This window comes from Capra hircus, chromosome 6, assembly GCF_001704415.2.
Source record: "Capra hircus breed San Clemente chromosome 6, ASM170441v1, whole genome shotgun sequence".
Lineage (NCBI taxonomy): Eukaryota > Metazoa > Chordata > Mammalia > Artiodactyla > Bovidae > Capra > Capra hircus.
Genome location: NC_030813.1, coordinates 5,312,281 through 5,327,158, shown reverse-complemented (window position 1 = coordinate 5,327,158; position 14,878 = coordinate 5,312,281).

The window sequence follows — 14,878 nt, the reverse complement described above, 5'->3', positions numbered from 1 at the left end:
CCGTATCTTTATTGTTTGTAAACTATCTACCTCCTTGTGAGTGGGCAGGAGCTATGACTCCCTTTTACCCAATAGAATATGGCAATATTGATGAAATGCCATTCTCTTAGTAAGGCAAGTTTCTGTAACATAGTTGATGGGGTACTAATGTAATTAGGTTTTATGTTATACTATTATATAACACTATCTTAGCCCACTGGAAAGATACTTCCTTCCTTGTTGGCTTGCAAAAGGAGATTGTCATGCTGTTGGAGAGAGCCACATGGCAAAAACAAACCAACCAACCCACAAAACACACAAACAGCAAACAACTACAGGCAGGCTCTGAGAGCAGAGGGCAGCCACTCAGAGGACAGGACCTCAGTCCTGACATGCCAAGGCAATTAATTCTGCCAACCACCCAAAGGAAGAAGGAATGAAACTGAAAGCGGAAGGAAAGGAAGGAGGAAGGTAAAGAAGAAAGAGAAACTGGAGGAGGTGTAGGTGATCTTATAAGTTAACATAAGTGCTGAGAAAATATTTAGAAAAGTGCCATTTGGAAACAAACTGAGGAGATTCAATATCACAGTTATCCAAGTCTAATGCCAAAGAAGCTGCAGCTGAATGGTTCTATGAAGACCTTACAGAACACCAAAAAAAGATGTCCTTTTCATCATAAGGGACAAGAATGCAAAAGTAGGAGGTCAAGAGATACCTGGAGTAACAGGCAAGTTTGGCCTTGGAGTACAGAATGAAGCAGGCAAAGGCTAGCAGAGAGAACACAATGGTCATAGCAAATACCCTCTTCCAACAACACAAGAGAAGACTCTACACATGGATATCACCAGATGATCAATACCGAAATCAGACTGATTATATTTTTGCAGCCGAAGTTGGAGCTCTATACAGTCAGCGGAAAAAAAAAAAAAAAAAAGACTGGGAGCTGACTGTGGCTCAGATCATGAACTCCTTATTGCAATTTTCAGACTTATATTGAAGAAAGTAGGGAAAACCACTAGACCATTCAGGTATAACCTAAATCAACTCCCATAGAATTATACAGTGGAAGTGACAGATAGATAGATTCAAGGGATTAGATCTGATAGAGTACCTGAAGAACTATGGATGGAGGTTTATAACTTTGTACAGGAGGCGGTAATCAGAAACATCCCAAAGAAAAAGAAATGCAAAAAGGCAAAATGGCTGTCTGAGTAGGCCTTACAAATAGCTGAGGAAAGAAGACAAGCAAAAGGCAAAGGAGAAAAGGGAAGATATATCGATCTGAATGAAGATTTTCAAGAATAGCAAGGAGAGACAAGGAAGTCTTCCTAAGTGAACAATACAAAGAAGTAGAGGAAAACAATAGAGTGGGAAAAACTAGAGATCTCTTCAAGAAAATTGGAGATATCAAGGGAACGTTTCATGCAAAGATGGGCTCGATAAATGACAGAAATGGTATGGACCTAACAGAAGCAGAAAATACTAAGATGAGGTGGTAAAAATAAACAGAAGAACTATATAAAAAAAGATCTTCATGACCCAGATAACCACAATGGTGTGATCACTCACCTAGAGCCAGACATTCTGGAGTGTGAAGTCAAGTGGGCCTTAGGAAGCATCACTACAAACAAATCTAATCAAGGTGATGGAATTCCAACTGAGCTATTTCAAATCCTAAAAGATGATGCTGTGAAAGTGCTGCACTCAATATGTCAGCACATTTGGAAAACTCAGCAGTGGCCACAGGACTGGAACAGGTCAGTTTTTCATTCCAATCCCAAAGAAAGGCAATGCCAAAGAATGCTCAAACTAGCACAGATGTGCACTCATCTCACACCCTAGTAAAGTAATGCTCAAAATTCTTCAAGTCAGGCTTCAACAGTACGTGAACTATTACCTTCCAGATGTTCAAGCTGGATTTAGAAAAGGTAAAGGAACCAGAGATCAAATTGCCAATATCCGTAAGATCATGGCAAAAGCAAGAGAGTTCCAGAAAAACATCCATTTCTGCTTTATTGACTACACTAAAGCCTTTGACTGTGTGGATGAAAACAAACTGGAAAATTCTGAAAGAGATGTGAATACCAGACCAAGGTCAGGTGGTCTGGTATTCCCATCTGAATGCAGCTGAAAAAGCAAGAGTTAGAAACAGGTATGGAAAAATAGACTGGTTCCAAATCGGGAAAGGAGTACATCAGGGCTGTATATTGTCATCTTTCTTAGTTAACTCATATGCAGAGTTCCTCATGTGAAATACCGGGCTGAATGAAGCACAAGCTGGAATCAAGATTGCTGGGAGAAATATCAATAACCTCAGATATGCAGATGACACCATCCTTATGGCAGAAAGTGAACAGAAATTAAAGAGCCTTTTGATGAAAGTGAAAGAGGAGAGTGAAAAACCTGATTTAAAACTCAACATTTTGGAAACGAAGATGATAGCCTTCGATTCCATCAGTTCATTTAAGTTCAGTTCAGTCGCTCAGTCACATCTGACTCTTTGCCAACCCCATGGACAACAGCACACCTGTTTTCCCTGTCCATCACCAACTCCCGGCGTTTACTTAAACCCATGTCCATTAAGTTGGTGATGCCATTCAACCATCTCATCCTCTGTTGTCCGCTTCTCCCTCCCCCCTCCCCGCCTTCCAAATCTTCCCCCCAGGCATCAGGGGGGAAGTTTCCAAAAGTTTATCAATTCTTCAGCATTCAGCTTTCTTTATAGTCCAACTCTCATATCCATACATGACTACTGGAAAAGCCTTAGCTTTGACTAGACTGACCTTTGTTGGCAAAGTAATGTCTCTGCTTTTTAATATGCTGTCTAGGTTGGTAATAGCTTTTATCCCAAGGAGAAATCATCTTTTAATTTCATGGCTGCAGTCACCATCTGCAGTGATTTTGGAGCCCCCAAAAGTAAAGTCTGTCACTGTTTCCATTGTTTCCCATCTATTTGCAATGAGGTGATGGGACCGAATGCCATGATCTTAGTTTTCTGAATGTTTAGTTTTAAGCCAGCTTTATCACTCTTCTCTTTCACTTTCATCAAGAGGCTCTTTAGATCTTCTTTGCTTTCTGCCATAAGGGTGGTGTCATCTGCATATCTGAGGTTATTGATATTTCTCCTGGCAATCTTGCTTTCAGCTTGTGCTTCATCCATAGATGTAGAAATAGTGAAAACAGTGACAGACTTTATTTTCTTGGACTCCAAATCACTGCAGATAGTGACCACAGCCATGAAATTGACACTTGGGGGGGAAAAAAAAGCAAAACCGGTGACAAACCTAGACAGTGTATTTAAAACCAAACATTACTTTGCCAACAAAGGTCCGTCTATCTAGTCAAAGCTATGGTTTTTCCAGTAGTCATGTATGGGTGTGAGAGTTGGACCATAAAGAAAGCTGAGCACTGAAGAACTGCTGCTTTTGAACTGCAGTGTTGGATAAGACTCTTAAGAGTCCCTTGGCCTGCAAGGAGATCCTACAAGTCAATCCTAACGGAAATCAGTCCTGAATATTCAGTAGGACTGATGCTGAAGCTGAAACTCCAATACTTTGGCCACCTGATATGAAAAACTGACTCATTGGAAAGGACCCTGATGCTGGGGAAGATTGAAGGCAGGAGGAGAAAGGGACAACAGAGGATGAGATGGCTGGATGATATCACCAACTCGATGGACATGAGTTTGAGAAAACACCTGGAGTTGGTGATAGACGGGGAAACCTGGTGTGCTACAGTCCAGGGGGGTCACAAAGAGCCTGAACTGAACTGAGAAGACACTAAAACCAATGAATGAGAAGTTATTTGGAAACTAGCTGTCCCACTCTCAAAATGTCACTCCACAAATTACTTACTAATTACAAAAGGGAAAAGGTACTTTTCCAGTGGGGAGATCTGGCAATATCCTCTTAATCAAGTGATCAAATTTACCATCACTAATAATGAGACCTCATGTGATATTCTTGGACTGCAAGGAGATCCAACCAGTCCATTCTGAAGGAGATCAGCCCTGGGATTTCTTTGGAAAGAATGAGGAAAAGCTGAAACTCCAGTACTTTGGCCACCTCATGTGAAGAGTTGACTCATTGGAAAAGACTCTGATGCTGGAAGGGATTGGGGGCAGGAGGAGAAGGGAACGACAAAGGATGAGATGGCTGGATGGCATCACTGACTCGATGAATGTGAAACTGAGTGAACTCTGGGAGTTGGTGATGGACAGGGAGGCCTGGCATGCTGCGATTCTTGGGGTCGCAAAGAGTCGGACACGACTGAGCGACTGAACTGAAACTGAAACTGATGTGATATTCTGAGGAGAGATTCCTGCTATTTTCCAGAATCCAATCAAAAGGAAAGACTCTGGACATTTTACAGAAAAACAGACCTGAATTCTTCAAAACCTCTCCATGTCATGAAAGACCACATAGAAATAGAGGCGGAAAAAAAAAAAGAGAATTTGTCTCAATTAAAGGAGATAAAAGGGACATACGGACATGGCAGCTAAAAGCAAATTGTGTGATCATAGATTCAGCGATGGATTAAATGAAAATTAAAGGCTTTTAAAACCAATTGGGGCGACTTTGGGAAATATGAATTTTAGTCTATACTTGGCAATGTTACTGCATTGGTGTTAAATGCTTGAGTGCGATAGTTTCAGGAGAATGTCCTTGTTCCTAGGAGATTCATGTTGAAGTAGTTAGAAATAAAGTATTAAAGCACTTGCACCTTCTTCTCAAGTGTGTTGGCCAAAGTGTGTGTGTGTGTTGTGTTCTGTGTGTGTACGTTATATAAACCAAAAAGTATATGTAATGATATTTAGGTGGAAGGTGAGGTTCATGTGAATATGAACAGAGAACTATAATGCCCTCTTCAAATTCTTAAACTCTGTGATTTGGTTTAATCATGATTATGAAAGAATAATTAATTTTATCTTATGTTTTGTAGGAAATATGGGAAATATAGAAAAAATTAAATTGTCTATAAACCTGCCACCCAAAGAAAATTCTTTTCAGTCATTTTTTGGTATAATACTGTTCAGTCATTTTTTTCTATTTAAATATGCATCATATAATTGACTTTTCAGAATGAGGATCATTATTGATATCTTGTTTTTTACTTTAATAGATAAGGAGCATTTTTTCTCCATCATGTTGTAACATCCAAAACATATGACTTTTTAAATTGAAGTATAGTTGATTTACAATATTAGTTTCAGGTGTATAAAGCATGTGATTTTTATTTTTATTTTTACTGTATTTTACTTTACAATACTGTATTGGTTTTGCCATACATTGACATGAATCCACCACGGGTGTACATGTGTTCCCAAACATGAACCCCCCTCCCACCTCCCTCCCCATAACATCTCTCTGGGTCATCCACGTGCACCAGCCCCAAGCATGCTGTATCCTACATCGGACATAGACTGGCGATTCGATTCTTACATGATAGTATACATGTTAGAATGCCATTCTCCCAAATCATCCCACCCTCTCCCTCTCCCTCTGAGTCCAAAAGTCCGTTATACACATCTGTGTCTTTTTTGCTGTCTTGCATGCAGGGTCGTCATTGCCATCTTTCTAAATTCCATATATATGTGTTAGTATACTGTATTGGTGTTTTTCTTTCTGGCTTACTTCACTCTGTATAATCAGGCTCCAGTTTCATCCATCTCATCAGAACTGATTCAAATGAATTCTTTTTAACGGCTGAGTAATACTCCATTGTGTATATGTACCACAGCTTTCTTATCCATTCATCTGCTGATGGACATCTAGGTTGTTTCCATGTCCTGGCTATTATAAACAGTGCTGCGATGAACATTGGGGTACATGTGTCTCTTTCAATTCTGGTTTCCTTGGTGTGTATGCCCAGCAGTGGGATTGCTAGGTCATATGGCAGTTCTATTTGCAATTTTTTAAGGAATCTCCACACTGTTCTCCATAGTGTCTGTACTAGTTTGCATTCCCACCAACAGTGTAGGAGGGTTCCCTTTTCTCCACACCCTCTCCAGCATTTATTGCTTGCAGATTTTTGGATCACAGCCATTCTGACTGGTGTGAAGTGGTACCTCATTGTGGTTTTGATTTGCATTTCTCTAATAATGAGTGATTTTTAAAATGGTTATATAAAGGTAGTAGTAGTGTTAGTTAGGAGAAGGCAATGGCACCCCACTCCAGTACTCTTGCCTGGAAAATCCCATGGACGGAGGAGCCTGGTGGGCTACAGTCCATGGGGTCGCTAAGAGTCAGGCACGACTGAGCGACTTCACTTTCACTTTTTACCTTCATGCATTGGAGAAGGAAATGGCAACCCACTCCAGTGTTCTTGCCTGGAGAATCCCAGGGACGGGGAAGCCTGGTGGGCTGCCATCTATGGGGTCGCACAGAGTCAGACACGACTGATGCAACTTAGCAGTAGCAGCAGTGTTAGTTAGTTGTGTCTGACTCCTTGTGACCCCCTGGACTGGAGCCCTCCAGGCTTCTCTGTCCATGGGATCCTCCAGATAAGAATACTGGAGTAAGGTTCCTCCTCCAAGGGATCTTCCCAATCCAGAGATCGAACCCAGGACTCCTGCATTGCAGGCAGATTCTTTACCATCTGAGCTACAGGGAAGCCCCATATATTAAGGTATTTCTTTGTTATTGGATTATACTGTTAGAAAATTTTTCCTCCATGCTGAAATTACCAGATTTCCAGTTCTCCTGATTTCCAGATTCCCAGACTCTTCAGGTTTTCCTCATAAGTCATTCTTTAGTTCTTCCTAATCTCCTCTGTTAGATAGTCCTCACATTGCTAAGGTTTTAACATTGATGTGGCTTAAGAATCAACTTTGCCTTCTAACTTTGCTTCTCTGTTACCCTCACTCTCTGAGTGATCTTACTTGGATTCATGATTTTAAATACCATCTCCATGCTTATATTTAAGTGTCCATCTTTAAACTAGGCCTTTCCTCTAAATCTCAGAGTCTTACATCCAACTACTCACTTGGATGCCAAACGAAGATCATGGCATCTGGTCCCATCACTTCATGGGAAATAGATGGGGAAACAGTGGAAACAGTGTCAGACTTTATTTTTGGGGGCTCCAAAATCACTGCAGATGGTGATTGAAGCCATGAAATTAAAAGATGCTTACTCCTTGGAAGAAAAGTTATGACCAACCTAGATAGTATATTCAAAAGCAGAGACATTACTTTGCCAACAAAGGTCCATCTAGTCAAGGCTATGGTTTTCCTGTGGTCATGTATGGATGTGAGAGTTGGACTGTGAAGAAGGCTGAGCACCGAAGAATTGATGCTTTTGAACTGTGGTGTTGGAGAAGACGCTTGAGAGTCCCTTGGACTGCAAGGAGATCCAACCAGTCCATTCTGAAGGAGATCAACCCTGGGATTTCTTTGGAAGGAATAATGCTAAAGCTGAAACTCCAGTACTTTGACCACCTCATGAGAAGAGTTGACTCATTGGAAAAGACTCTGATGCTGGAAGGGATTGGGGGCAGGAGGAGAAGGGGATGACAGAGGATGAGATGACTGGATGGCATCATGGACTCGATGGATGTGAGTCTGAATGAACTCTGGGAGATGGTGATGGACTGGGAGGCCTGGCATGCTGCGATTCATGGGGTCGCAAAGAGTCGGACACGACTGAGTGACTGAACTGAACTGAACTGAACTGATTCTAATGTTCAGGACAAAAGCATTAGGGTCATTTAGACACCTCTCTGACTCCATCTTGTATCCATACCCAAGGTGCAAATTCTGTTAACTCTTTCTTCTAAATATATTCAGGACCTGTGTCCCTCTTCTCACCAGTCTCTCTGCTAATACTTTGGTCTGGAAAATCAACAGTTCTGGCCTAGATCATTGAATTTCCATCTGGTGTTTTTTGTATCCCTTCCCTTCTATTTAAAATATAAGAGCCACAGTAAATTTGTAAAATCATGTGTGAGATTATGCCACTCCTCTATTCAAAACTTTTCAATAGATACAGTCTTTTTCAGAGTAAAAGCCAAAGTTATTATACTATCTTAAAAATGGTACCTGATATAGCCCCCACCTCTTCTCTGAACCAGCTTAATTCTTCTTGCCTTTCCCTCACTGACCATCTCACTGTTAGTAACATACATACTCTCAGAACCTTGGGATTTCCATGCTTGGAATGCTTCCTTCCCAGGCAAAGACATTTGGCAACTGCTTGCCTCCCTCCCATCTTTAACCAAACATCACCTTCTTAGTGAGCCCTTCTTTATTATCCTGTTAAAGTTTAGATTATCCTATTAACCACTTACCATTCCTTTCTTTTCTACTTCCCCCCTATTTGCCATTTTCTTTTTCTATTTTCAAAGTAGATTATATTAATATAAATAGAATTTCTCAGTCAAAAGTTATTAATATTTTAAAGTATTAGATAATGCCAAAACAGTTTTTCAGGAAGTAACTCCAATGCCAAGAATCTAAAATATCACAAGTATTAAATACTAACATTTGAAAAAGCCTTTTTCAATCAGGCAAAAATAATGTCATTTCATTTTTCATGTTTTGATTACTAACAAGTATCCTTTAACATTTTGATCATATAGTGAAGCATGTGTCAAGAATCAGGAAATTAGAAAGATGAACATTTCTCTCATTTAAGGGGGACAATAAAAAAGCCTGACCTCTACCTCACATCCTCCAGAAAAAATCATTTCTGGGTAGTTCTAAGATATAAATGAAATGATAAAATAATAAAGCTTCTTTTTAATTTTTTTAAAAGGTCTCTATTTTTTTCAGTCTTAGAAATGATCTCTCTTTATGTATATAGTTTTATTTATTTGGCTCTGACAAGTCGTAGTTGTGGCATGTAGGACCTTTGCTGCAACATGCAGGGTCTTTAGTTGAGACGTGTGGTCATGTGATGGAGTTCCCTGACCAGGACTTGAACTCTGGCTCCCTGTGTTGGGAGCATAGAGTCTTAGCCACTGGGCCACCAGGGAAGTCCCAATAAAGTTTCCTGAAGATCTGTTAGAGAAGCTCTTCTTGAATTTGGTGTAGAGAAAACTCTTCCAAGTGAGACATATAGAGAATTAATATTCTGTATAATACAGCACTGAAGATGCTGCAAAAATCACGGTATTTTCCTGTTCAAAGACTTTCATGTACCTGTTGTATTCAGTAGAGTCTAACCATCACTCCTGGTACCTGAGACTCTGGGAGCTCTCTGTAGATCATGTGTAAAAATATATTTCCTACTGCTTAGTTTTATACACCTGCACCTCCCAAATAGGACATATGTTTACTTTTTTCTCTTTGACCCACACTTTCCTGAATTTTTTCAATTTGTTTCATTTACTATGAATGCTTTTCCTTTCCATATAGTATAATATGATATATTTCAAGTTGTCACATCACTTTTCGGGCTTCTTCAAATTCCCAGATGGAAGTGGTCCTTCTCTTGTGAGAACACTGAGAGCCTTGTATTAGAACTTTTCTCATATTTACCTCCTTATGCCTTATGTGTGTGCCTTATGTCATCCTCAACTAGAAGGCAGAACCTGTGAGTGTAGCTACACTCTCTTCTCCATTTTTTACATCCTCTGAAGTGCCCATCATGGTAATATGGTATCTTACACGTGTATGTGAAAACACAAAAGACTTCCCATTTATAAGCTGGTATTCATTATTTTTGTTTGTTCGTTTGTTTCTTTGGTCCATTTGTAGTGAGATCAGTGCCGATTAAAAAAAGAAACTTTATTCATTTTTAATTTAAAAGGCCAAAACTTATAAAATATGTCTATGCTAACCTCCTTTTAAAAATGAAAGCACAGTTCAACTTAATCTCTCCAACACTGCACTTCTCTCACTTCATCATTGCCCAGTACTCTTTTGCACACATTCAGTACATGAAAGATTCTGCAGAAAGGAGAAAGGAAAACCTTTTAAAAGCTTTGAATAAATGAATGTCTGGAGTTTTAAGGGTAACGACCTTTCAGCCTTTATTCTGAGTATTTTTTCACTGACATCTTCTATAGAATGTTTGATAGTTAAAAGAAACAGAATGATCATTTTCACTTTAACTTATTTAACCCTATTCAGTTCAGTTCAGTTCATTTCAGTCGCTCATTCATGTCCGACTCTTTGCAACCCCATGAATCGCAGCATGCCAGGCCTCCCAGTCCATCACCAACTCCCAGAGTTCACTCAAACTCATGTCCATCAAGTCGGTGATGCCATCCAGCCATCTCATCCTCTGTCGTCCCCTTCTCCTCCTGCCCCCAATCCCTCCCAGCATCAGTCTTTTCCAATGAGTCAACTCTTCACATGAGGTGGCCAAAGTACTGGAGTTTCAGCTTTAGCATCATTCCTTCCAAAGAACACTCAGGGTTGATCTCCTTCAGAATGGACTGGTTGGATCTCCTTGCAGTCCAAGTGACTCTCAAGAGTCTTCTCCAACACCACAGTTCAAAAGCATCAGTTCTTTTGTGCTCAGCTTTCTTCACAGTCCAACTCTCACATCCATACATGACTACTGGAAAAACCATAGTGATTGGTTATTTCTTTGCGATTATACTTTCCAGATTAGAAGAAAATTGCACAAATATTAAGATATTAAATATGTAAAAATTTTTATATAATTACACTTAAACATCAAATCCAAAATATGTATTAACAAATATAAAAAAGTATACAAGGATTCATTATTGAGTGAACTCATATAATTCTCTTTTCCAGACCTACACAATATGACTTAGGACCTCTTACTGAGTAAAGAGAATCTTACTGCTAATAAAATGCATCTTCACAGTGTAACAAAAAACGGCAAATCTTGGTCTTTCTAAAATCTTTGAGTTTGAAAGGTCTTAAAGTAAATTACATCAAATGTGCTAGAAATGATTAAATAAGAGCAAGATGTTTGTGACCAAAATGAATTGATTTCAGTGATAACTCTGAAGAGCGTAAGAAAAGAAAACGTGTGTGTTTAAATGTGTAGGTTTCCATTTTGTTCATTCAGCACCAATTGATTGAAGTGAATAAGGGCAGGAAAAACAATTTACTGTCACTTCAAAGAAATATGACTTTAATGCAAGAGAAGAAATATGGCTGACATATTCAGAGTAGTTATGAAAAACAATATTGGTCAAATTGCAGTTTGCACATAATTCAGCCACCTTTCTTCTTTCATCATAAGATTCACATTCTTTAAAATTACAGCTTTATAGAATGATGAAGTCTTTTCAGTATTCATCATTGCCACTGTCTCAGAATTAAAAGGCTTCTTGGTGACAAAAAGCTAATTAATCATATTTATGATGACAACCATGACTGTTATAAAACAGATATTCTTAGAAAGCATGCCGTTTTCTTTACATTAAAACCTGTTGAACGTGCTCTTCCATCCCCTGAGGATTTGAAGATAGATTATTGTTCTTTCAGGAGAGGGAAAAAGAGTTAGCACAAATCTAACAGTAGCCACTGTTGATGGTGGAAGTGGACCAAAGTTGGGATTTTGCGTTCTGTTTGTTTTGTCACTTACCCTTCTTCTTGCCTCTTTCATTGTTTCAAAAATGTGGATAAAATCCATTCTCTAGTAATTCACTCATTCAGTCACATTCTAAAGTTTCTGGATTGTTCCCTGCATACTTAGTAGAACAAGAAATTCAAAAGAAGACAAAATCTGGGCAAAGGCTAAATTTATTCATTAACTAATGTTCAAACCTAATTATAGTCAAGAGATAAGAACTAAATTACATCATTCAAAACACATTCATTAAAACTTTTCAGAAATTCACATGGCATGATGCAATTGACAGTGTTTTTAAGAGATGTTTAGCTGTTCAAGATTTAAAGAGAGTTGTCTTTTTTATTTTAAAGTCAGATTTAGAAATAGATGAGAGAGATTAAGAGATACCAACTTTCCATTATGAAACAAATGAACCATGGGTATGAAATGTACACTGTGAGGAATATAATCAATAATTATGTAACATCTTTGTGTGGTGACAAATGGTAACTGGACTTAGTTTGGCAGTCATTTTGAAATGTAGAGAGAGATCAAATTACTGTGCTATGTACCAGGAACTAAAATAGTGTTGTAGGTCAATTACACTTCAAAAACAAGCAGATGAACAAACTTGTAGAAAAAGAGATCACATTTGTTCATAGCAGAGCCAGAGGGTGGGGACAAGGGGGATTGGACAAAGGCAATCGAAAGGTACAGACTTCCGCTAAGGTAAGGACTGCTGCTGCTGCTGCTGCTAAGTCACGTCAGTCGTGTCCGACTCTGTGCGACCCCATAGACGGCAGCCCACCAGGCTCCTCTGTCCCTGGGATTCTCCAGGCAAGAATACTGGAGTGGGTTGCCATTTCCTTCTCCAATGCATGAAAGTGAAAAGTGAAAATGAAGTCTCTCAGTCGTGTCTGACTCTTAGCGACCCCATGGACTGCAGCCTACGAGGCTCCTCCGTCCATGGGATTCTCCAGGCAAGAGTACTGGAGTGGGTTGCCATTGCCTTCTAGGGATGCAATATATGCAATGTGATAGATTTGATTAACACTGTGAAACATTCTACATGAAAGTTGTCAAGAGAGTCAAGCTTATAAGCTCTCATCACAAGGATATTTTTTTCTATTTCTCAATTTTTAAAAAAATTTTCAATATGGATTTATTTATTTTAATTGGAGGCTAATTACTTTACAATATTGTATTGGTTTTGCCATACATTGACATGAATCTGCCACGGGTGTACATGTGTTCCCCATCCTGAATGCCCCTCCCACCTCCCTCCCTCTGAGTCATCCCAGTGAACCAGCCCCGAGCATCCTGTATCATGCATCAAACCTGGACTGACAATTTGTTTCACATATGGTAATATACATGTTTCAATGCCATTCTCCCAAATCATCCCACCCTCTCCCTCTCCCACAGAGTCCAAAAGACTGTTCTATACATCTGTGTCTCTTTTGCTGTCTCGCGTACTGGGTTATTGTTACCATCTTTCTGAATTTCATATATATGTGTTAGTGTGCTGTATTGGGGTTTTTCTTTCTGACTTACTTCACTTTGTATATAATCGGCTCCAGTTTCTTCCACCTCATTAGAACTGATACAAATGTATTCTTTTGAATGGCTGAGAAATACTCCATGGTGTATATGTACCACAGCTTTCTTATCCATTCATCTGCTGATGGACATCTAGGTTGCTTCCATGTCCTGGATGTTATAAACAGTGCTGTGATGAACATTGAGATACACGTGTCTCTTTCAGTTTTGGTTTCCTCGGTGTGTATGCCTAAAGGGGGAGTGCTGGGTCATATGGCATTTCTATTTCCAGTTTTTTAAAGAATTCTCCATAGTGGCTGTACTAGTTTGTATTCCCACCAACAGTGTAAGAGGGTTCCCTTTTCTCCACACCCGCTCCAGCATTTATGGCTTGTAGACTTTTAGATCGCAGCCATTCTGACTGGTGTGAAATGGTACCTCATTGTGGTTTTGATTTGCTTTTTCTGATAATGAGGGATGTTGAGCATCTTTTCATGTGTTTGTTAGCCATCTGTATGTCTTTTTTGGAGAAATGTCTGTTTAGTTCTTTGGCCCATTTTTTGATCAGGTCATTTATTTTTCTGGAATTGAGCTTCAGGAGTTGCTTGTGTATTTTTGAGAAATGGAGAGATCACAACAGACAACACAGAAATACAAAGGATCATAAGAGACTACTACCAGCAATTAATGCCAATAAAATGGACAACTTGGAAGAAATGGACAAATTCTTAGAAAAGTACAACTTTCCAAAAGTGAACCAGAAAGAAATAGAAAATCTTAACAGACCCATCACAGGCACAGAAATTGAAACTGTAATCAGAAATCTTCCAGCAAACAAAAGCCCAGGTCCAGATGGCTTCACAGATGAATTCTACCAAAAATTTAGAGAAGAGCTAACATCTATCCTACTCAAACTCTTCCAGAAAATTGCAGAGGAAGGTAAACTTCCAAACTCATTCTATGAGGCCACCATCACCCTAAACCAAAACCTGACAAAGATGCCACAAAAAAAGAAAACTACAGGCCAATATCACTGATTAACACAGATGCAAAAATCCTTAACAAAATTCTAGCAATCAGAATCCAACAACACATTAAAAAGATCATAAATCATAACCAAGTGGGCTTTATCCCAGGGATGCAAGGATTCTTCAATATCCACAAATCAATCAATGTAATATACCACATTAACAAATTGAAAAATAAAAGCCATATGATTATATCAATAGATGCAGAGAAAGCCTTTGACAAAATTCAACATCCATTTATGATAAAAACCCTCCAGAAAGCAAGAATAGAAGGAGCATATCTCAACATAATAAAAGCTATATATGACAAACCCACAGCAAACATTATCCTCAATGGTGAAAAACTGAAAGCATTTCCCCTAAAGTCAGGAACAAGACAAGGGTTCCTACTCTCACCACTACTGTTCAACATAGTTTTGGAAGTTTTGGCCACAGCAATCAGAGCAGAAAAAGAAATAAAAGGAATCCAAATTAGAAAAGAAGTAAAACTCTTTTTGCAGACAACACGATCCTATACATAGAAAATCCTAAAGACTCCACCAGAAAATTACTAGAGCTAATCAATGAATGTAGTAAAGTGGCAGGATATAAAATCAACACACAGAAATCCCTTGCATTCCTATACACTAATAATGAGAAAATAGAAAGTGAAATTAAGAAAACAATTCCATTCACCATTGCAACGAAAAGGATAAAATACTTAGGAATATATCTACCTAAAGAAATAAAAGACCTATATATAGAAAACTATAAAACACTGGTGAAAGAAATCAAAGATGACACAACACAGGCAAAACACTCTCTGACATAAATCATAGCAGGATCCTTTATGACCCACCTCCCAGAATATTGGAA